The following is a 24,603-nucleotide window of genomic DNA, read 5'->3' as shown; positions in this document are numbered from 1 at the left end:
AAAATAAAGACTGCGGAAACTGTTGGAAATTCGTGACGGATTAAAAGTTGGTGTCACATTGTGATTAGTTGCGACCATTTTCTTTCGCCCACAGGTACTGTACTGGTTGGACTATCGAAACACTACTCGCAGCTGACCGTCACATCTCCACCTCCGCCAGTATCTCTCTCCCAGCTTCCAAGTTTCACTCAGGTTCCCCCACATACCTGTGAGGGCGAGTCATGAGTCGTGCTCGCAGAGATCAGTCGACAGAGCACTTGCCTGCGAAAGGCGAGCGTCGCAGCTTCGCGTCTCCGTCCGACACTGTTTTAGTCCGCCAGGAAGTTTGAAACAAGCGCGCACACTCCGCTGCAAGGGTGAAAATTAATCCTGGAAACTTCCCAAAGGCTTTGGCTAAGCTGTGTCTCCCCAGTATTGTTCGTTCCAGGAGCGCTACTCCACCAGGGTCTGCAGCACAACTTCAGTGGAGTCGGAGGTGGCCTGGGAACCTGGGAAGGATGGCTCCGTATAACCTCCAGTTTCTCTTACCTTCCGGTCGTCATTTAGCTAGGCGTATGTGGCAGATAGCGACACGTTCTCAGACTCTTCATGGAACGTACGCTCAACGAATTTAAATAGTAAATCTGTGTGTGATGCACCACACCACCTCTCTCATAATATCTGCCACCGGAGTTCCAGTATCACTGTCACTCGCGCGTGTTAAACGATCCCATGACGAAACGTGCCGCTCTTCTTTGGATCTCCTTTTTCAGATTTCATTACTGTAGCCGTCCTCCAGACTGACAAGAAATGCTCAAGAATCCATTGAATTATTACATATATCGTTCGTTCCTTAGATCCGTATTTACGTGTGACACGCGTCAGAAAGCAAAATACTTAATACGTGCTTTTTAGAAAAGAAGTGATACGCCGGTCTTTCCACGGGTCTCAAGGACGAGAGAGATTTCCTCTTTACATTATTTTCAATACTTTTCGAAAAGCTTATGACACTTTAAAATACATACGTACTAAAGACCATAACATACGCACAGGAATACTTACAAAAGGAGGCCACTTTGTACGCCTTGAGTAAACCATTAAAACAGCATAATGTGCAAGTAATAATTAGTAGTAGTTTTTCGTACCTGTAACGTAACTAATGTATACGTGCCAAGGCGCCGGTCGTAAGAAGTCATGGTGGTCAAGATGGATGGAATCCCCCTGCTGCTTAAATTTTTAATAAATATTTTTCCCACCACTGGTTACATTATTTAATTTGTATGGAATTTGAGAGATAATGTACTGAAAAAGACATATATTTGCATGAAGTTTCAATTTATCTGTATAACAAATACCATCTTGTATTGTGTGATGCGTAGAGCACATCCGATGATTAATTCTACAGTACTCTTGTGGGCTGGCAGATTGTGTCTTACTGTGTTATTGATTGTGAAAAACGTCATTCGCATAATTATTTATCGAGGGCTTCAAGCCTGTTCTTCCTTCTCGAAAATTTAATCGCAAACAGGAAATAGTCAAATAACATATGAAATTCACTACAACTTCTTGAAAATGCTCGTGTTCCTTTTTTCACTATATTACCACTCAGATATATAAATTAACATCCTTTCAAGTTGATCGTTAATGCCTTGACTCAGTTTTTTTTTTTTTTTTTTTTTTTTTTTTTTTTTTTTTTTTTTTCAGAGAGCACCGAGCCCTCTCACCGAGCACGCTGAGCTACCGTGCCGGCAAAGCGCTTGACCACCGTGACCTTTTAAGGCCGGCATCTTAGCACAGGTACATCAGTTACATAACAGACGGGTAAAACTTCTCTTACGATTTTCTCGGAACTGCCAGAGTAGTGCACCTTACTACTTGCACATTATATTGTTTTAATGGCCCACTAACAAAGCTTGAAGTAAATCCATGGTCTCAACGTCGTGGTCTCCCCTTGTTAGATCGCATAATTGCTCTGAAGTCAGGTATTATGTGGCATTTGTTACGTAAGGCAGGTGGCTCCGCTAAGAAACCTGTCAGGAGAGTAGAATAATACGGCTACCAACAAATCCTTAAATTCCACCTTAAACTGAATTTTATTAGTAGGCAAAGTTTTTATGGGTACTGCCTAGCTGTTAAAAATGTGTGTCGATGAATAATTGGGACGCCTTCCAGACCAAAGCTTGTGACTTCGTCATTAAGGCGATTGTCCGTATTCCTGAAATCGAGGACGTACGCCATCTGCCTGCGAACCGTGTAAACTGTGTCTGGGGTGAAAAGGCGCGCGCCGTAGCCGCATTACTTTACTCGGGCAGGTAGAGTGCTCGCCTTCTGTTTGCACGAGGGACGTGGGCTACTGTGCTCCATCCTGGAACCGTGGCTCCAACACGGACAGCAGGAGAGATGTTTATTCCGGAGAGAGAGAGAGAGAGAGAGAGAGAGAGAGAGAGAGAGAGAGAGAGAGAGTTGAGGGTAGAGAGTGAGTGTCTGCTGGCGGAACTCCATGTGTGCCGGACTCTGCGACTCTTGTAAACAGGACATGGCTGTGTGCACTTGGCTTGCCGGCGATTGGCTCCGGCACAGCTACATATCACTCGCCAGCTGTGAGGCTGGTGCCGCGACAAAGCACATCGCAGACCATTTCTAAAGTTCACGTATCCCCTCACTACCGCGACAACCGTCGCCGACATCCATCACAAGTACCTCAGCGCAAATGGCTCAAAGGCAATAGTGGTATTAAACTGTGCGTTTTCTGCCTCCAAGGAATTGGTCTGCCGGTGTACAATCGACATCTAAAAGTTAACAAATCTGTAGATCACGGAAACACTGGTGTCTGGGGGAGCAATACAATGTAACAGGCAAATACGACCAACAGATTCATTAGTCATACATGGTGTACCGTTAGGCAGAAAGCTAAACATTTGCTTGAAAAAATGTATAAGTTAATACATGCAGTAGTTGCCGAGTCATATTTCTCTGCTGCTTTGTTGACATTCGTTCTAGCTACGTTGAACGGTAAAGTGTGAATGTGGAATTTGAATGAAACGATTAAAACACAGCGGAATGGAACAGTATGCAACACTTTGACATGCTGCAACATTCGAGGTACATCCACGCCACACTCATAACATTAACCAGATCGGCTCCAGTCCACTGTGTTGATATTCAAGCAAACGTGCAGCTCTTTGCCAGATGATAATGAAGACTCCCCTGACCCTGCTGATAACAAATAGCCGTTAAGCACCGTACGTACCTGCTGTTTCTTCGAGAATTTGCGATTCTTCAAACTTCGATTGCACGCACGTGCAGAGCTGTACAGATAAATGACTCCAGGGATGGTAGAAGAGATACATCTCCGAATTTGAAATAATTTTTATTCGGCTTTGGACGTTCGGGGAGGTGTAGTCGCCTTGTTCGTATGCAGTGGTCTCCTTAGTAATTTGAGATCGTAGTACAATCGGAACTAGTTCCTGTAATGACAGGGGTAGCAGGGGTGGCCGAGCGGTTCTAGGCGATACAGTTGGGAACCGCGCGACCGCTACGGTCGCAGGTTCGAATCTTGCCTCGGGCATGGATATGTGTGATGTTCTTAGGTTAGTTACGTTTAAGTAGCTCTAAGTTCTAGGGGACTGATGACCTCAAAGTTAAGTCCCATAGTGCTCAGAGCCATTTGAACCATTGTCCAAGATGGAGTTACCTCCTACTGTGGTCTTTCTTCTATTTACATCATCGCCTCTCCACCCAGAGTTACTCGCACTGCGGTGGCACCGGTGTTAGGAGAAAGGTAATACGCTAAATGCCTCCGCCTTGAGACAGGTGAAATAAAACTTAATGACAGGTTTCTCTGAAGGAAAAATCTTTCAGCTAAACGTATCGCGAAGAAAGACAGACCTACAATTTTGTATTTAGCTTAAAAAATGGTTCAATTGGCTCTAAGCACTATGGGACTTAACATCTGTGGTCATCATTCCCCTAGAACTTAGAAAAACTTAACCTAACTAACCTAAGGACATCACACACATCCATGCCCGAGGCAAGATTCGAACCTGCTATTGTAGCAGCAGCGCTGTTCCGGACTGAAGCACCTATAACCGGTCGTCCACAGCAGCTGGCTTGTGTTTAGCCAACACGTTGGCAGTCTTAAGTTGCATACATTCTCTGATATTCCGAAATTATCAGGAAGTGAAACTCTCTCCAGCTACCTGTGTGCAATTGTAAGAATCGAAGGTGATGGATGTGGTAGCGATACTAGTGCAATGTTTAAAATTAAACACATTCACATCTACGTGATTACTCTGCTATTCACAATAAAGTGCCTGGCAGAGGGTTCAATGAACCACCTTCATGCTGTCACTCTACCGTTCCACTCTCGAACGGCATGCGGGAAAAACGAGCACTTAAATTTTTCCGTGCGAGCCCTGATTTCTCTTATTTTATCGTGATGATTATTTCTCCCTATGTACGTGGGTGCCAACAGAATGTTTTCGCAATCGGAGGAGAAAACTGGTGATTGAAATTTCATGAGAAGATCCCGTCGCAACGAAAAACGCCTTTGTTTTAATGATTGCCACACTAATTCACGTATCATGTATGTGGCACTATCTCCCCTATTTCGCGGTAATACAAAACGAGCTGCCCTTCTTTGTACTTTTTCGATGTCATCCGCCAGTTCCACCTGATGCGGATCCCACACAGCACAGCAGTAGTCCGGAATAGGGCGGACAAGCGTGGTGTAAGCAGTCTCTTTGGTAGATTATTATTGTTGTTCATCTTAATTCAGGTAGTCAGAGGTATGAGAATGAGGTGTATCCTTCAATTCAAGACGAGGAAAGTACGTAAATATAATGAATCCACGTGGGAAGCATTTCAACCCAGAATGTTCCTGTTTGCGCTGTCAGTCGTCACTATTGTTAGAATACGATGATCACTATTAGCAGTGTCTTTCTAGACTGATCCCCATGGAAAGAACGGAAATCTAAGTGAAACATCGTATATGACAGTTAGTGATACTTATTATTCACGTGCGATCATTGTCCTCAACCTCTTGAGCCATTATTAATCGTAACATATTTCCTCTAATCTCGCTTTCCCTCCTGTACTGATTGCGTACGTTTAAGTTCTTTACTGTTCCACGCAGCGCCACACCACTAACCCCGAGTAGCTCAAAATTCTGCCTCCAACAATGCATACAGAGTGTGATGGAGGAGGAAGTGGGGCAGGCAGAGAAACGCCGTCAGCTGGCCCGGTGGAGCCAGCCAGCGAGCGATTCCGCCGGTGCCGGCGCTGGACAATCGCTCGGCACGTTCTCCAGAGAGAGGCGGCCGGGCCGCGCTCCAGTTGGCCGCCGGAACAATCGCTTGGCCGCGCGCCCGCAGGTGTCTGGACCCTGTTCCGCTCCGTGGCGCCCGCTGCGCCTCCCCCTCCCCCACTCTGCTGTCCCCGGAAAGCACCGCTGGCCATGTTCCGGCATCTTCCACGCACGGATGCACACCGCTGGCCGACTTTGGGGGGTGCGGCGATTCGCCAGTCCGCCGCCACGGACTCTATCAGGGCAGGTGCCACAAGTGGATTTCCCAGAAACTTCGCCCAGTGGAAGAGGAGTCGAAAGAAGCGGACACGTGTCTCGGCTTATCCGTAGATACGCGACCGTTTCTGAAAAACCACAACAAAAGTTTTCGAGGCACTTTCCTGCTACTCTATGTGCCTGTTTTCTCAGTCAAAATGGTGGCTCACTGGTTAGCATCGCGACGACTTAATTTTGCGCCCCGTACTCGAAACCGGATTATTACTTTTAATGCTTCCGTTTATCTACCCACGTCCTTAGAAGGTTAATACATCAAAGTTTATCGGATTGGGAAACGGGCGTTATATTAGAGCTAGATTTCACATTTACTGTCTAATATATAGGCAACGGCCTTGCCGCAGTGGATACACCGTTTCCCGTGAGATCACCGGGCGTGATCGGCACTTGGATGGGTGACCCTCCAGGCCGCCATGTGCTGTTGCCATTTTTCGTGGTGCACTCAGCCTCGTGATGCCAATTGAGGAGCTACTCGACCGAATAGTTGCGGTTTCGGTCAAAGAAAACCATCATACCGACAGGGAGAGCGGTGTGCTGACCTCACGCCCTTCCTATCCGCATCCTCCACTGAGGATGACACGGCTGTCGGATGGTCCCGGTAGGCCACTCGTGGCCTGAAGACGGAGTACTATCTAATATATGCGTGAGTGTTGGATGTTGAGTGGCTACAATCTTCTTAAAGTCTCATATTCTGATATTGCATTCCCGTATTACTTCTTGTAGTAGTTATTATATTTTATCTATATGTTTATTCTTTAGGAATATTTGGCGCATTCCCTTGGATGATACCGATAGTAGAAACATTGGAAACACAGATATTCCGAACACCACGAGAACCGTGTGAGAACAGGTTTGCCACACTGACCGTTCTTCGTATGAATTTCGCTCGGGAAAGAAATGTCGTTAACGTTGGTAAACATTTGGCGCGTTGGCAAAATTTTGGCGACAAATTATGCATAATGGATCACTTTGCTGAAAACTAGCGCTTGCAATTGATTATAAATAAAGATAAACCATAGGAATTTCGTCGAAAACAATTTCAAATAATCTTCCCAATTTTTTTTTTTAAATCATTCATATGCTACGAAATTAGTAGACGAATAAGGGCAACGTTATATCAGTATAAGCTGGAAAACATTTGTGTAATAATCTGTCGGCCTGGGTGGCCGTGCGGTTCCAGGCGCTACAGTCTGGAACAGGGTGACGGCTACGGTCGCAGGTTCGAATTTTGCCTCGGGCATGGATGTGTGTGATGTTCTTAGGTTAATGAGGTTTAAGTAGTTCTAAGTTCTAGGGCACTGATGACCTCAGATGTCCCATAGTGCTCAGTCATTTGAACCATTTTGTAGTCATCTTCTACAGTCTTAAGTATATAAATGGAAAAAAAGTAAAAGTAATAATCGGATTTCGAACTCGGGACGCAAAATTAACAAGTCGTGACGCTGTCATTTCGGCTGTGGATATCAAGAGCTAAAGGACACACAGTGTACCTGGAAAATGCCTCGTTTTTTGAGAAACGGTCGAGCATCTAGGATAACGCCAAGGGACGTGTTCGCTTATTTTGATCCCTCTTTCACTCAGCGAAGTTTCTGGGAAATCGAATTGTGGCACCTGCCGTGCTCTCCTCGCCATTTCTTGAAGGCGAACTCTCGCGCTTCAGAGGAGTGACCAACCGTCCAGCTAGCCAACCGCTCGGGCTCTTCGTCACGAGGAATCAGTCCGCTAACTAATCAATCAGTTTACCAGTCAGTCAGTCTGCCACGCTGGTTATCGCTTAACCCAACCCCGACATCTGGCTTGTGCTGCCGCTTCTCAAGTCGATTTAATATTTCCGTATTTGCAGAAAGCTTTTGACAGCAGCGTTCTCATGCGACCTGTGAGAGCCTGTTGGATGGCACTGCTGCTGTTCGGATGTTGTCAGCCGTGTTCCCATATAGCGCGTTACATAAAGAAAGTTGCGAGTGGTGGGTGTGCGTTCTTAGACGTCTAATCGCAACATATCACAGGCAGTCACCTTTCGATCCTACGCATACTGTAGTAACTACTCTTTTAAATGATAAAAAATATTATGAGTGAAAGTTCTCTTCAAAATGATTAAAAATATGACAAGTACTGTTTATGATCGTAAGATCTGAGTTGATGTAAAAATGAACTGTCGCAATGAAACTTGCACTGTTGCAATGTGAAAGCAAAGCTGCTCTGTAATAACAATTGTCATAATGCAAAGGGGAGTACTTCGTAGCACTCTGACTGCAAGAAATTTTGAACAGCACAAACTGCCTTAATAACGAACTTTGACATGAACCCTACAGTAAGTGGTATTCCAAAACTGATCACAAAAACTGTCTCTGAGTGACATAAGTTGGCCCTGATTTAATAAATAAAAAATATGTAAATATTTAGTCCTTACCTCTACTCTGCGCACATCTGGATAACGCGTTGCCCGGCCGATGTGACCGAGCGGTTCTAGGCGCTTCTCGGAAGCGCGCTGCTACAACGGTCGCAGGTTCGAGTCCTGCCTCGGGCATCGATGTGTGTGATGTCCTTAGGTTTAGGTAGTTCTAAGTCTAGGGGACTAATGACCTCTGATGTTAAGTCACATAGTAAAAATGGTTCAAATGGCTCTGAGCACTATGGCACTTAACATAGCACTATGGAACTTAACATAGCACTATGGGACTTAACATCTATGGTTATCAGTCCCCTAGAACTAACCTAAGGACATCACACAACACCCAGCCATCACGACGAGTCAGAGAAAATCCCTGACCCCGCCGGGAATCGAAACCGGGAACCCGGGCGTGGGAAGTGAGAACGCTACCGCACGACCACGAGATGCGGGCAGTCCCATAGTACTTAGGGCCATCTGTACCATTTGACAACGCGTTGCAGTACTGCTCTGTCTTGCGTCCCACAATGCTAAAGGTGCAAATTAGTGTATCCACACACTCACACACACACTCACACACACACTCACACACACACACACACACACACACACACACACACACACACTCGAGAGGTGCGATGAGTTCTCTGTTAGTTGCAAATCAAACTCTTGTCCGAACACATCTATTTCCACGATCCATCAAAAATTGTAAGAGAATAGTTGGTCAAAATATGCAACATGCACATAAATGACAAAACCACGTTTTTGTTAAATACTTTGAAAAGGTGCTCCAGGCTGATTTTAAATTTAATGAATGTCTCAACGTCCAAACAATACACTTTCCTATCTCTCAAATCTAGCAACTCTCAGTACAATAACCAAGTTTGTCCGATCACGCAGCAACAGTGGATAAAAAAGTAAAATAATTGTAATATGTACCTCTGACATTCCATTAGACTTCCTCCTTCACAAATCCGTTTTCTTTATAATCTTTATATAATCATGTTGACTGAACAAATTCTTAAACTGAGACTTCACATTTGAACCGTGACGTTGCGATTGCTTCCTCACTCTAACACAGCTTAACATAGTCTGCTCCACTGCGCCCTGGCGCACCTCAGATATCGATACAGCTTTACAACATCGCTGCTCGCTCATTATCGATTCAGATACCAGAATTATATAAGGCACCCGTCATTCGCTCACAGTAGATTCAGATACCAAAATTATACAGGAGTCGTATCGCTGTAATCACTGTCTGCACTGCAAAGAGAAGCAGTTAAAAGAGGCAAGTACATAACGAGCAGGGCGAGTTTCAAATAACCATCGACAATTCTAGAAGTAGAGCAAGCTGGCAAGTTTTGCGATGTAGCTGACACTTACATCCACTGAGACAATGGCAACCGAACATACTTATCTCATCAAAATTATCCGGATATCCGTATGTAACGTGGAATTCGGCACTAGCTGTCACGAGAGGCAGTTCCGCCATTATAAACAGAGGCGGGATGGAGAACTGTATTGTCAGTTGAGACGGCAACAGCAGAATGGGTCCGTCAGGAGAGGTGAATGACTTTGGACGTCGACTGTTCACTGAATGTCACTGACTGTTTAGCTCCTGGTCGTGTCTTCAGTACTGCCCTGTGTACTCTTGCTGCTAGTACGTTTACTTCTGAAAGTCCTGTGTCGTGTATTGACGTTCGTGACATACTCTACACATTCATTACCTAAAGACTAAGGTAATGCGGTGGCTGAAACAATTTTAACCCTTACCGTTGAAGATGGTCGATACTTCGGTTTAAATTAAAAGTGGCTGATGGTCAAACATGCATTTTACACTACTGGCCATTAAACTTGCTACACCAAGAAGAAATGCAGATATATTCATTGGACAAATATATTATACTATAACTGACCTGTGATTACGCTTTCACGCAATTTGGGTACATAGATCCTGACAAATCAGTACCAAGAACCACCACCTCTGGCCATAATAACGGCCTTGATACGCCTGGGCATTGAGTCAAACAGAGCTTGGATGGCGTGTATAGGTACAGCTGCCGATGCAGCTTCAACAGAATACCACAGTTCATCAAGAGTAGTGACTGGCGTATTGTGACGAGCCAGTTGCTTGACCACCATTGACCAGACGGTTTCAGTTGGTGAGAGATCTGGAGAATGTGCTGGCCAGGGCAGCAGTCGAACATTTTCTGTATCCACAAAGGCCTGTACAGAACCTGCAAAATGCGGTCGTGCATTATCCTGCTGAAATGTAGGGTTTCGCAGGCATCGAATGAAGGGTAGAGCCACGGGTCGTAACACGTCTGTAATGTAACGTCCACTGCTCAAAGTGCTGTCAATGCGAACAAGTGGTGACAGAGACGTATAAACAATGGCACCCCGTACCATCACGCCGCGTGGTGCGCCAGTATGGCGATGACGAATACAGACATCCAATGTGCGTTCACCGCCATGTCGCCAAATATGGATGCAACCATCATGATGCTGTAAGCAGAACCTGGATTCATCCGAAAAAAGTTGTTTTGCCATTCGTGCACCGAGGTTCGTCGTTGAGTACACCGTCGCAGGCGCTCCTGTCCGTGATGCAACGTCAAGGGTAACCACAACCACGGTCTCCGAGCTGATAGTCCATGCTGCTGCAAACGTCGTCGAACTGTTCGTGCAGTTGCTTCTTGTCTCTTGCAAACGTCCCCATGTGTTGGCTCAGGGTCGAGACTTGGCTGCACGAACCGTTTCAGCCATGCGGATAAATGCCTGTCATCTCGACTGCTAGTGATACGAAGCCGTTGGGATCCAGCACGGCGTTCCGTATTACCCTCCAGAACCCACCGATTCCATATTTTGCTAACAGTCATTGGATCTCGACCAACGCGAGCAGCAATGTCGCTATACGATAAACCGTAATCGTGATAAGCTACAAGCCGACCTTTATCAAAGTCGGAAACGAGATGGTACGCATTTCCCCTCCTTACACGAGGCATCACAACGTTTCACCAGGCAACGCCGGTCAACTGCTGTTTGTGTATGAGAAATCGGTTGGAAACTTTCCTCGTGTCCGCGCGCTTTAAGTGTCACCACCGGCGTCAACCTTGTGTGAATGCTTTGAAAAGCTAATCATTTGCATATCACAGCATCTTGTTCCTGTCGGTTAAGTTTCGCGTCTGTAGCACGTCATCTTCGTGGTGTAGCAGTTTTAATGGCCTGTATTTTTAAATCTGTGGAGCGGAACAATTTTATCTGTAGAGTTGTATCCAGAGTCTTCCCTCGTGTTGTTGTTGTTGTTGTAACGCTGCCCTTGATGTTGGAGTATGCCGTCTTTCATTAAACCAGTTTAATGAGAGACAACTCATTACATGACTATAATCCGGAACAGGACGTGTTGGGTTGTGTTCCACTGGGTTGAGGGCCTGTTGGCTAAGTTGGACTGTGCCGCCGTGTCACGTGTCACGGCAGGAGAGTACCTCTGCCGTAGAGAGTGCTCGGCTAGGATGCGACTTGCCGGCCGTCATAAGCCGGGCCGATGATCTGCTGGAGTGAGGCCTGGCGCCTGCCTATGTGGGCCACCGGCCGCCGGCCGCCAGCTGGCACCCATTAGCGCTCCGGAAGGCTGTTTGTTCCGGCCGTCCTCGCCGCTCAGCTTCTCTCTCTGTCTGCGGGCGCGGCGGACCTCATCTGGCGCCTCGACGCGCTGCACGCTGCACTGGGCCGGCGTGCCGGCTCTGAGCCGCGGTCACTCCTCAAGCTACACTGCGGTGTGCGGCGGAGGGCGCTAGGGCACCCAGCACGCAGTCGCGAGTGTTGCGAACATGTGCTCTTCTGAAAGGAAGCCAGCTTAGGGTTTAACGACCCGTCGGTGCCACTTAGCTCCAGGCTGTGGAAGGGTGGGGAGGAAACTGGTTGTATCTCTTTCGGAGGACAGAGGCTGCGAGAACTTTTTTCGTATCGACATATCCACTGTGGTGCAAGTCACGTGAGCAATGGCGTGATGTAAATTGGCAGTATTTTTCGATGTATAGGTATTTCGATACATCAAAGAGATCCATATTTTCCAAAAGGTGTCACACTCAAACACAAATCTCTTACATTTAGAATTCATTTCTTGTGAGTCTGTCATTGTTGATTTACACACAAATTTTGATATTTCAATTTCTCCAGTCGTATTTTATGACGAAATAAATCTCGAGTGAACAAAAATGGTTCATAAGGCTCTGAGAACTATGGGACTTAACTTCTGAGGTCATCAGTCCCCTACAACTTAGAACTACTTAAACCTAAGTAACTTAAGGACACCACACACATCCATGCCCGAGGCAGGATTCGAACCTGCGACTGTAGTGGTGGTGCGGTTTCAGACTGTAGCGCCTAGAACCGCTCGGCCATCCTGGTCTGGCCAACTCGGGTGAACAGCCTGGTATGAGTATGCATAGGACACAATATTTCGGCACTCGACCACGTTCCTGTCTTGAGGTGCGTCGATGTACTGACCGGCGGTGGGCCGGCGCCATGTATATATAGGACAATGCCCCTCCCGCTCCTCCCTCAGGCGCTTGCTATGAGTCGGTGCGGTCGTCCAGACTTCCAAATACTGGGACATCCTTATCAAGGCGTGGGAACCCGCGATCACCCGGATTAAGAAGAAAAAGGATATTTCCCAGGGTGTACCTACTTCGGGGGAGGAGGGAAGAATAACGAGAGCGGTGCCGGCAGACCCTCCTGAACGAGAACACCTAGGACGCAGCGACCAGACGGCGGGAGAACGGACGCTTTATCTGGACCGCGCGCGGGGCGCGAACCGCACCGACCAATAGGAAGCGCCTGAGGGAGGAGAGGGAGGGTGATTGTCCTATATATACATGGCGCTGGCCCACCGCCGGATAGTACATCAGCGCACCTGATGATGGCAACGTGGTCGATTGCCGAAATATTGTGTCCTATGCACACTCGTAACAGGCTTTTCACTCTAGATTTATTTCGTTACACACCAGTTGCTTCAAGAAAATTTGTCTGATAAAAAAGATGTTAAAATGATCATAGTTTTAAATTTTACGAGGGTTGTCCAGAAAGTAAGTTCCGATCGGTGGCGAAATGGAAACCACTGGGAAAAACCGGTAAATCTTTGCGCAGATTTGTTGGACAGTGTCTCTAGTATGCCCGTCGATTGTGTCGCGTAGCTTTTTTCAGTTTTGAGTGAACAGTGAGCACGAAAAGTTGCGTAGGGAATAGCGTCTACCGTCAAGTACGACGGCCTGGATAGAGATTTCGCTTGTCATGCAGCCCCCATAACACAACTGTCGAGCAGTTCCTTCTTCATGCCAATTCTCGGCCGCACACTGCAGGGGCAATGATTACGCTCCTGCAGCGTTTCCGATGAGCAGTGTTTGATCACCCACAATACAGTCCGTAATTGGCTTCTCCTCAGTCTCATCTCTGCTCACAACAACCGCTGGCTATGAAGACAAAAATTTTCCACAGACAACGAGCTTCAGACCTGTGCAGATTACGGGCCAAAAGCACAGGCGGCTGCTTTTTATGGCTAGGATACTGGAAAGTTGATACAACACTACGAAAACACTCGAAGTTGGACGCCAACGAGTACCAACCACTCACAGACTGCATATGGCAGCACTAACAGTGTTGGGAATGTAAAGCGTTTCGGAGGGACGCGCAAAATAGTGCAGTCGGTGTCGTGACACGGAAACGGAGCGGCTTATCTGACGTTGAAAAGGGCACGATCATTAGCTTTCGGGCCAAGGGTGAAAGCCTTTCCGAAACGACTAACTTAAACTGTTCGTGTGCCGCCGGCGTTAAAGTACAACGTGCGTGACAAAATCGTGCTATCCAAGCCCGGCGTCGAGGAACTTGTGGTGCACCAGGAGCCATAGATGATAGTGATGAGCGACGCCTTCGAAGATGTGTGTGGGTGAGTAGACGTGCAACTGTTGAGCAACAGACCGCGCAGGAGAACCGAGGGGCTACCAACAATATCTTCTCAACGACCTTTCAGTTAACGTTACTGCGTATGGGGCTCCGCGCAATACGCCTCTTTCGTTCACCCATGCTTACTGCTGTTCATCAGCGACGAAGAATCGAATTTGCTCGCCAGTACCGCAGGTCTGTGTTGGTCCATCATGGACAAGGTCATCAGCTGATTAAGTCTCCAGAATGAGATTTTCGCTCTGCAGCGGAGTGTGCGCTGAAATGAAACTTCCTGGCAGATTAAAACTGTGTGCCCGACCGAGACTCGAACTCGGGACCTTTGCCTTTCGCGGGCAAGTGGTCTACCATCTGAGCTACCGAAGCACGACTCACGCCCGGTACTCACAGCTTCACTTTAATCTGCCAGGAAGTTTCAGCTGATTAAGTAATTATCAATGTTGTTGTTGTTGTCTTCAGTCCTGAGACTGGTTTGATGCAGCTCTCCATGCTACTCTATCCTGTGCAAGCTGCTTCATCTCCCAGTACCTACTGCAACCCACATCCTTCTGAATCTGCTTAGTGTACTCATCTCTCGGTCTCCCTCTACGATTTTTACCCTCCACGCTGCCCTCCAACGCTAAATTTGTGATCCCTTGATGCCTCAAAACATGTCCTACTAACCGATCCCTTCTTCTAGTCGGGTTGTGCCACAAACTTCTCTTCTCCCCAATCCTATTCAATACCTCTTCATTAGTTACGTGATCTATCCACCTTATCTTCAGTATTCTTCTGTAGCACCACATTTCGAAAGCTTCTATTCTCTTCTTGTCCAAACTAGTTATCGTCCATGTTTCACTTCCATACATGGCTACACTCCAAACAAATACTTTCAGAAACGACTTCCTGATACATAAATCTATATTCGATGTTAACAAATTTCTCTTCTTCAGAAACGCTTTCCTTGCCATTGCCAGTCTACATTTTATATCCTCTCTACTTCGACCATCATCAGTTATTTTACTTCCTAAATAGCAAAACTCCTTTACTACTTGAAGTGTCTCATTTCCTAATCTAATTCCCTCAGCATCACCCGATTTAATTTGACTACATTCCATTATCCTCGTTTTGCTTTTGTTGATGTTCATCTTATATCCTCCTTTCAAGACACTGTCCATTCCGTTCAACTGCTCTTCCAAGTCCTTTGCCGTCTCTGACAGAATTACAATGTCATCGGCGAACCTCAAAGTTTTTACTTCGTCTCCATGAATTTTAATACCTACTCCAAATTTTTCTTTTGTTTCCTTTACTGCTTGCTCAATATACAGATTGAATAACATCGGGGAGAGGCTACAACCCTGTCTCACTCCTTTCCCAACCACTGCTTCCCTTTCATGCCCCTCGACTTTTATGACTGCCATCTGGTTTCTGTACAAATTGTAAATAGCCTTTCGCTCCCTGTATTTTACCCCTGCCACCTTTAGAATTTGAAAAAGAGTATTCCAGTCAACATTGTCAAAAGCTTTCTCTAAGTCTACAAATGCTAGAAACGTAGGTTTGCCTTTTCGTAATCTTTCTTCTAAGATAAGTCGTAAGGTCAGTATTGCCTCACGTGTTCCAACATTTCGACGGAATCCAAACTGATCCTCCCCGAGGTCCGCATCTACCAGTTTTTCCATTCGTCTGTAAAGAATTCGCGTTAGTATTTTGCAGCTGTGACTTATTAAACTGATAGTTCGGTAATTTTGACATCTGTCAGCACCTGCTTTCTTTGGGATTGGAATTATTATATTCTTCTTGAAGCCCCCGCGACTGGGAGCATGTCCACCAGAGCGCGGAGAAATGTGTGAAGGTGGAGTGGCGCTCCGACAGAAGACAGCCTACTACTGAGGACCTCGCAGCAGTAGACTACTTCCAAAATCTGCGGAAGTACCAATATGACAATTCCAGCGACAGGCAACACTACCACCAGAGAGGCCAACGGAGGAACAGCAGCTACGCTGCTTAGCCTCCTTCAGCACCGGACTCGAGGACAGTCCGTGATCTAGTGAGACCGTCAGCTGTCGTTTGTACACAGATGAATGATGTGAAAAGGTTTCCGGCGTGATTATGGCCGCACGACGGGAATCGATAGACTTTGAACACGGAATAATAGTTGGAGCTAGACCCATAGTACATTCCATTTCGGAAATGGTTAGAGAATCCAGTATTTCGAGATCCACTGTGTCACGAGTGCGTCCGAGAATACCAAATTCCAGGCGTTGTCTCTCACCACAGACAATGCGCTGACCGACGGCCTTCACTTTACGACCGAGAGCAGCAGAGTTTGCAGTAGGCGGAGACAAAATTTAGCGTTAATGGGCTATGGCGCCATACGGAGGCGCTCAACATCGAGTGCAGCGCCTCCCCTGGGATCGAAACTGTATCTGTGGACCTTAGGCGCCTGGAAAACCGTGGCCTCGTCAGACGAGTCCCGATTTCATATCGTAAGAGCCGATAGTAGGGTTCTAGTGTAGCGCAGACCCAATTTGTCAGCAAGGCACGATGCAAGCTGGTGATGGCTCCATAATCGTGCGGGCTGTGTCAACGTGGAATGGACTGATCCAATCATTACTTAGAAAACGTTTGCAGCCATTCGTGGACTTCATGTTACCAAAAAACCCAGGATTTTTATGGATGACAGAGTGCCATGTCACCAGGTCACTATTGTTCGCAGTTTGTTTGAAGTCAGATCACCTGACATGAACCACATCGAACATTCACGGGACAAATAGGTCATATGGCTCTGAGCACTATGGGACTTACCATCTGAGGTCTCAGTCTCCTATGACTTAGAACTACTAAGGACATGAAACACATATATGCCCGAGGTACGATTCGAACCTGCGGCCGTAGCAGCAGCGCGGTTACGGAATGAAGCGCCTAGAACCATCGGCCAGAACGGCCGGCATTTACGGGACATGATCGAGAGGTCAGTTCGTCCAAATATCCAGCACCGGCAACGCTTTTGCAATTATGGACGGCTATAGAGGCAGCATGGTTCAGTATTCCTGCAGCGAACTTCCGACGACATGTTGAGTCCGTACCACGTCGAACTGCTGCATGCGTCAGGCAAAAGGAGGGCCGAGACGATATTAAGTGGTATCCCATGACTTGTCACCTCAGTGCTTGCTTTGATTGGGGAAAGGGCGCGGATACTTTTCCTCGAAGGAACCATCGTGGATTGCGCATTGAGTTATAAACCAAAATCCCTATGAGACAGGGTTGTGGTTTCACGCGACGTGTGCCGCTTTATAACATGTGTCTTGTATTTTTTTTGAAGGAGAACGTTCTCAGAATGTGACTACAGTAAATCTGTCGGTGGTAGATACGTCTGTTTCCTAGGCTCTCTCGCCAGAGTTAGTCCACCACATACAGCGTGTGTCGCGTAATTTGTAACGTTCCTTTTGTTTTCTGGATCGTTCAAGATATCGAAACACTGTGCACAGAGGCATAATTGCAGTACGTTGTTAATGCTATGAACTCTGGCACCAGACGTGACGTCGTAACAAGTAATATTTTCTCAAACGGGATGGATGATTTTAAAGGTAGATACATTTTCAAAATACGCTTGTTAATGTTTGTGTTGAAACTTCCCACAAAACTGTCTGGGATGTGCTAAGAAGAAGAAGAAGAAGAAGAAGAAGGAGGAGGAGGAGGAGGAGGAGGGCGTAATCTGCTAGTGTTACGTAAACACCAACAAGCAGATATCTCTTAGCCGGGCTGCGCCCTGTACGCAAAATACACATATGATCAGAAGTACCCGGCAATCTTCCAGTGGGCATTCGTATAGGGTGTGCATCCACCCTACACTTTTACAGTCGCTTAACCTCTGATGATAAGTTACAGCGAGGCGGCTGAGTGTCTGAGGATTGGCAGTCCATTCTCCCTCAAGATTCGAAACCAAAGGAGGTGGTGATGTTGGACGGTGGGGTTTGGAGCGCACTCCAGCAATGTTCCATTGGGTTCAGGTCGAGACTCGGGGTAGGCCAGTCCGCCTTAGGAATGTTGCTATCCACAAACCAATGCCTCACAAATGCCGCTTTGCCACAGTGTAAACGGTTATGCTGATACAATCAAGAATCGTCTCCGAACTGTTCCTCTGCTGTACGCAGCAAACAACACTGTCCAATTTGTTCATACCATTCATCATTTACGTGTGTGATTCACGTATTGTGATTAAAATCACATTAAGTGAATCACACACTAACCACAGATGACACCGCGACACCACCTCCACACTTCACTTTTGTGATCACACACGGCGGCAGGCAATCGCTAAACCAAAACCCAACCACATCCACCAGTTTGTCACTCCAAAACACACTCTTCCGGTCATCCACTACACAGTGGCAATATATAAGCAAACACGCGTGTTTTCCTATATATTTCAGTAAATTTCCCGAAACGCGTCGTGCGATAAAGAAAATAGTGACCGGTAACAGATGAGTTATTTATAAACAAACCTATTGTTTTCATAGTCGTAGGCTTTCAGAACCATTTATAATGGAAAAATCAAAGTAGTAAGAGGACGGTGTGCTACAGTCTGGAACTGCTTACGGAAATTTGTGAAGACACAATCTGCCTGCTCACCTGGCGTTTACAAGCAACGCAACTTCCCGAATCCAATTTCCGCTGATGAGTTTGTATGTTAATGCTTTCTTGGATTTTACTAGTCCGATCAAATATCGGTTTTTGCGACCATCAGCTTTACGCGAATCGGCTCTGAAAATCAGCTGTTCAGAATTTATTCTCCATATCTGCACATGAAGTTTGTCAGTCTAGATCTGCCCGACATCTTCATACGCAAGTTGGAAACTGACAGCCGAAGCACCTTCACGTGGAAGCGAATGTCGAATACGGAAGAGGAAATCCTGCAGCCAGAGTTGCATTTCCAGAATCGATATCGGGGTGTTGACATGAAGAACCAGAGGAGGTGTTGGGAAATGGTTCTGAGGAACCAGGATGTGGCAGCCCATTGCAGACGTAGTCAGTAAAGCAGGCTTCGTTTCACAATAATGTTTTTTCTCGAATCGGTGCTAACAGTATGGAACTGTTGCCTCTAGGAACATTATAATGTTTGAGCTGAGAGTATGGTCTGCAACACTGATCTCCAAAAGCCTGTCATACTCAAACGCATACGGCTTTCTGTGCAACAGATCCATTTGGTTCCTCCCACGTTCTCGAGCCTTGACTAGCAGATGGAACAAGGCTACGTGTATTGTAGCAGAACGTCACAATGGATGTGCTAAGATGACTCAAGCTCGAAAGTCCATTGATAGTGACCAGGCCAAATATCTCACTAAATAAGTACTAAACGAAAAATCTACGAAGAACGAAACTCGTCTAGCTTGAAGGGGGGAAACCAGATGGCGCTATGGTTGGCCCGCTAGATGGCGCTGCCATAGGTCAAACGGATATCAACTGCGTTTTTTTTTTAAATAGGAACTCCCATTTTTTATTTCATATTCGTGTAGTACGTTAAGAAATATGAATGTTTTAGTTGGACCACTTTTTACGCTTTGTTATAGATGGCACTGTAATAGTCACAATGATATCACGTAACATTCCGCCAGTGTGGACGGTATTTACTTCGTGATACATTACCAGTGTTAAAATGGACCGTTTACCAATAGCGAAAAAGGTCGATATCGTGTTGATGTATGGCTATTGTGATCAATATGCCCAACGGGCGTGTACTACGTATGCTGCTCGATATCCTGGACGACATCATACCAGTGTCCGGACAGTTCGCCAGATAGTTACGTTATTTAAGGAAACGGGAAGTGTTCAGCGACATGTGAAACGTCAACCACGACCTTCAACAAATGATGATGCCCAAGTAGGTGTTTTAGCTGCTGTCCCGGCTAATCCGCACATCAGTAGCAGACAAATTGTGCGAGAATCGGGAATCTCAAAAACGTCGGTGTTGAGAATGCTACATCAACATCAATTGCACCCGTACCATATTTCTATGCACCAAGAATTGCATGGCGACGACTTTGAACGTCGTGTACAGTTCTGCCACTGGGCACAAGAGAAATTACAGGACGGTGACAGATTTTTTGCACGCGTTCTATTTAGCGACGAAGCTTCATTCACCAACAGCGGTAACGTGAACCAGCATAATATGCACTATTGAGCAACGGAAAATCCACGATGGGTGCGACAAGTGGTATATCAGTAACTTTGGCGGGTTAATGAGTGGTTCAGCATTATGGGAGGAATAAAATTTTATTATTATTATTATTATTATTACTGTGTGAAATATGAGTAGTACAATTAACTTTATTTCGCAGAATACACAAATATGAACATTTTGATTAGTACACACACACACACACACACACACACACACACACACACACACACACACACTCTCTCTCTCTCTCTCTCTCTCTCTCTCTCTCTCTCTCTCTAAAAAATGGCTCTGAGCACTATGGGACTCAACATCTGAGGTCATCAGTCCCAGTCCCCTAGAACTTAGAACTACTTAAACATAACTAACAACTAACCTAAGGACATCACACACATCCATGCCCGTCTCTCTCTCTCTCTCTCTCTCTCTCTCTCTCTCTATATATATATATATATATATATATATATATATATATATATATATATATATATATTGTGTGTGTTTATGTTATTAATTGTGAACTATTCAAAATGTTCGTATCTGTGTATTCTGCGAAAAAACGTTAATTTTACTACTCATAAATCACACGGAAATAATAATAACCACAAATAGTGTCTGCTACCTGTCTTACTCACGACTTAGTCTGTGAGATCGTTCCACTTCATATTAGACCCAAGTATTATTTTCGTAGGATACAATTTTGAACATTTAAAGCAAGTTGCACCACTTTTAAATCTTACCAAGGTCTGGCTGAATACGTGTTCGTTCAGGCCCTAGTCTGCTTCGTTGCAGACAACTGCTTCACGTGCGAAAAATCCGAGGCTACTATTAATATTGTCCGCAAGGTCATCAGTATACATCATGAACAGCAAGGCTCGCATCACACTTCCCTGGGGCACACCCGAAGTTAGTTCTGCTGATGACTCGCCATCCAAGTTAACATGTGCGTCCTCCCTACCAAGAAATCATCAATCTAGTGACATATTTCGTCTGATATCTCATACGATTCTACTTTCGGTAATAAACGTAGGTGTGGTACTGACTCAAATGCTTTCCGGAAATCTAGAAATATTGCGTTTGCCTGTCTGCATCGGTCCATGGCTTTCAGTATGTCATGTAAGAAAACTGAGTGTTCAGTTTCACACGATCGATGTGTAAGTAGGCTGTTTAGGTTTTTATATTGGTAACGCCACGTAGCGCTCTGTATGAAAATCACTGGCTGTGCTGTGTGCAGTCTGTGGCTGGTTTGCAGTGTTGTTGGATATTGTAGTGTTGGGCAGTTGGCTGTTAACAGCGCGTAGCGTTGCGCAGTTGGAGGTGAGCCGCCAGCAGTGGTGGATGTGGGGAGAGAGATGGCGGAGGGCCGATGACTTCCCTGTTTGGTCCCCTCCCCCAAATCAACCAACGAACCAAAAAATATCTGTTTTACTTGTCTTTTGTGTGGTGCGGGAAGTAAGTTGGGGCAATAATGCCGGGCTTTCCTGTGTAAAGGGACATTTGGAAAGAGAGTTAAAGATTTCTGCTTTTCTTTTGATACTATGGATTCCAGTGTCGTGCACGAGTGATTGGGCACAGCCTTTACATACGATCGGAATTACTTTGGGTTTTGTGGAAGCTCATTTGACGATTTTATTAGTATTAATTTTCTTGTGACTGACACGGAGTGCTGTAGACAGAATTTGTCAGTGACGACACGGTGGTGCAGTAACATGTCTACGGAAGGAAGTGCGCGTCTCTGTTGGAGCTTGCCGGAAGTGAGAGCGTGATAAGCGGCCGGAGCGACGACCCAGCGGGCGGTGGGTAGGCAGCAGATTCTGCACAACCCAGTAGCGGCGCGCTTTCCTACGTCATTATGGGAGCAGCGAGGACCGGGAGAAAGACAGGAAGGTACACCTGCGATTGCTCGCTCAGCTCAGCAGACAAACTGCGTTCCTACACCTTTTAACTCGTAACTAGGTGAGTACGTACAAATGAGAATTGCACCTTCTACTGGAATACGCTATTATGGAGTATTACTGTTATTAGTTGTACAACGATCGGAGGTCCATATAATTATAATTATATTGAATCTGTCTATTGAGCAAGGAGTAAAGGTAACAAAAGAAAAATTCGGAGTAGGTATTAAAATCCACGGAGAGGAAATAAAAACGTTGAGGTTCGCCGATGACATTGCAATTCTGTCAGACACAGCAAAGGACTTGGAAGAGCAGTTGAACGGAATGGACAGTGTCTTGAAAGGAGGAGATAAGATGAACATCAACAAAAGCAAAACGAGGAATTAATTCGGGTGATGCTGAGGGAATTAGAATAGGAAATGAGACACTTAAAGTAGTAAAGGAGTTTTGCTATTGGGGGAGCAAAATAACTGATGATGGTCGAAGTAAAGAGGATATAAAATGTAGACTGGCAATGGCAAGGGAAGCGTTTCTGAAGAAGAGAAACTTGTTAACGTCGATTGTTAGGAAGTCGTTTCTAATAGTATTTGTATTGGAGTGTAGCCACGTACGGAAGTGAAACATGTACGATAAATAGATTGGACAAGAAGAAAATAGAAGCTTTCGAAACGTGGTGCTACAGAAGAACTGAAGATTAGATGGGTAGACCAAGTAACTAATGAGGAAGCATTGAATAGAATTGGGGAGAAAAGTAGTTTGTGGCACAACTTGACTAGAAGAAGGGATCGGTTGGTAGCACATGTTGTGAGGCATCAAGGGATCACCAGTTTAGTATTGGAGGCGAGCGTGGAGGATAAAAATCGTAGAGGGAGACCAAGAGATGAATACACTAAGCAGATTCAGAAGGATGTGGGCTGCAGTACGTACTGGGAGATGAAGCGGCTTGCACAGGATAGAGTAACATGGAGAGCTGCATCAAACCAGTCTCAGGACTGAAGAAATGGCTCTGAGCACTATGGGACTTAACATATGAGGTCATCAGTCCCCTAGAATTTACAGCTACTTAAACCGAACTAACCTAAGGACATCACACACATCTTTGCCCGAGGCAGGATTCGAATCTGCGACCGTAGCAGTCGCGCGGTTCAGGATTGAAGCGCCTAGAACCGCTCGACCACCACGGGCGGCTCAAGACTGAAGACCAGAACGACAACAACAACAACAGCGGTTTTACTGGGTGCAATAAAATTAAAATCATGCCAAAATGATTATCAGTTGCACGAAACACCACTTTTTGTATGAAATTAGGACTGTTAAGCTGAAAAAGACTACATGCCATATAAAAGCCGTTATACGATTTATGTCGAGTATTGATCTTAAATTTTGTTGTAGTACAGCTAATCAGTAAGACTTCATAATAGCTGATTTCAGTGGAAGATGCAATTCTCGTTTGTATGTACACTCCCAGCTGGGAGTTAACAGGTTTAGAAACGCAGCCGAGCGAGCGAGGGCGTTCAGGCTTCGTGACTTACGCGCCGCGGCCTGTCTTTCTCGTGGGCCTCGGGAAGCTGTCAGTCTGTCTGTGTGTCTGAGCTGGTGCCCAGCGATGCACGTGTTACAGCTGCCTGGAGTGTGGAGGCCAGGAGGAGGTCAGGCCGTGGCTTCAGCGCTGTTAGCATCCGGCAGAGCACGGGTGCTTCAGGAAGCCGCCAGTTTGTGGAAACATCAGTGCACATCCAGACGGGGGTTCGACAGAGCAGAGAAATATCGAAGTCTAAACAAGGCACCTATGAGTAGGCGTTGGTTGGTTTGGGGAGTAAAAGGACTAAGGTGCAGAGTCATCGGACCCTGTGAGTAGACGGCACCCTGTCAGAAATGTTAACATTCTCGGACAACGGTCCGTCACGGATTACTCCACACGGCAGGCAAGGAGGTGGGGACGCAACCACAGGACGGAAGTCCGCGCCGTGTCAAGACGCATGCTGAGGTGCGGTGCGGTGCGGCCAGTTCCGGCCCCAGGGCGAGAGCAGTCTGGCATCAGAGAAACTCGCGTATCCGGCGGCGGATGTGTCAAGAGAAGCGTAGTGTGGACTGACTTCTCGGGGCCGCGCCGTTACGTAAACCAGCAGCTGCCGCCGCCGGGTTCACGGCTGTCTCAGCAGACGCGTCTAACCTAAGTGGGCGATCACGTGTCTGTTGGTGGCTGCGCACCCCACAGGCTCCGCTGCTGTACCAGTAGCAGCAGCTGGGTCAAGGGCTCGCTCACGTCTCTCCTCTCCTCTCCTCAACGAACAAGTAGCGCGCTCGGTTCGACACCACTGTACCTGCCTAAAGCATAAACCCCATCGCCCTCTCTCTCTCTCTCTCTCTCTCTCTCTCTCTCTCTCTCTCTCTCTCTCTCCCCCTCCCTCCCTCTCTCTCTCTCTCTCTCTCTCTCTCTCTCTCTCTCTCTCTCTCTCTCTCTCTCTCTCTCCCCCCCTCTGTCTGTCTCTCTCTCTCTCTCTCTCTCACACACACACACACACACACACACACATCTCAAAAATTGCTGTGTCAGTTTGAACACGTTTCTCCAAAACTATTAGTCCAATTTTCATGACGTTTCGCAGGTAATTTCAGCAGGACATCTCATAGGCTTTGTCACCAAAAC

At 46.3% G+C, this 24,603-nt stretch overlaps 1 protein-coding gene across 2 annotated transcripts in view; it reads left to right on the top strand.

The window, feature by feature from the left end:
* The window catches only part of LOC126354875 (rho guanine nucleotide exchange factor 26-like), a 444,136-nt gene that overhangs the window by 66,525 nt on the left and 353,008 nt on the right, over positions 1-24,603 (top strand). For both annotated transcript variants that reach the window (XM_050004883.1, XM_050004882.1), the window contains exon 2: positions 1,684-1,776. The gene's annotated coding sequence lies outside the window, so the exon portion shown is untranslated. The remainder of the gene's footprint in view (positions 1-1,683; positions 1,777-24,603) is intronic.

Source organism: Schistocerca gregaria, chromosome 3 (assembly GCF_023897955.1).
Source record: "Schistocerca gregaria isolate iqSchGreg1 chromosome 3, iqSchGreg1.2, whole genome shotgun sequence".
Taxonomy (NCBI): domain Eukaryota; kingdom Metazoa; phylum Arthropoda; class Insecta; order Orthoptera; family Acrididae; genus Schistocerca; species Schistocerca gregaria.
The sequence above is the reverse complement of the archived record's forward strand: the minus strand, read 5'-3'. Positions and strand labels throughout refer to the sequence as shown.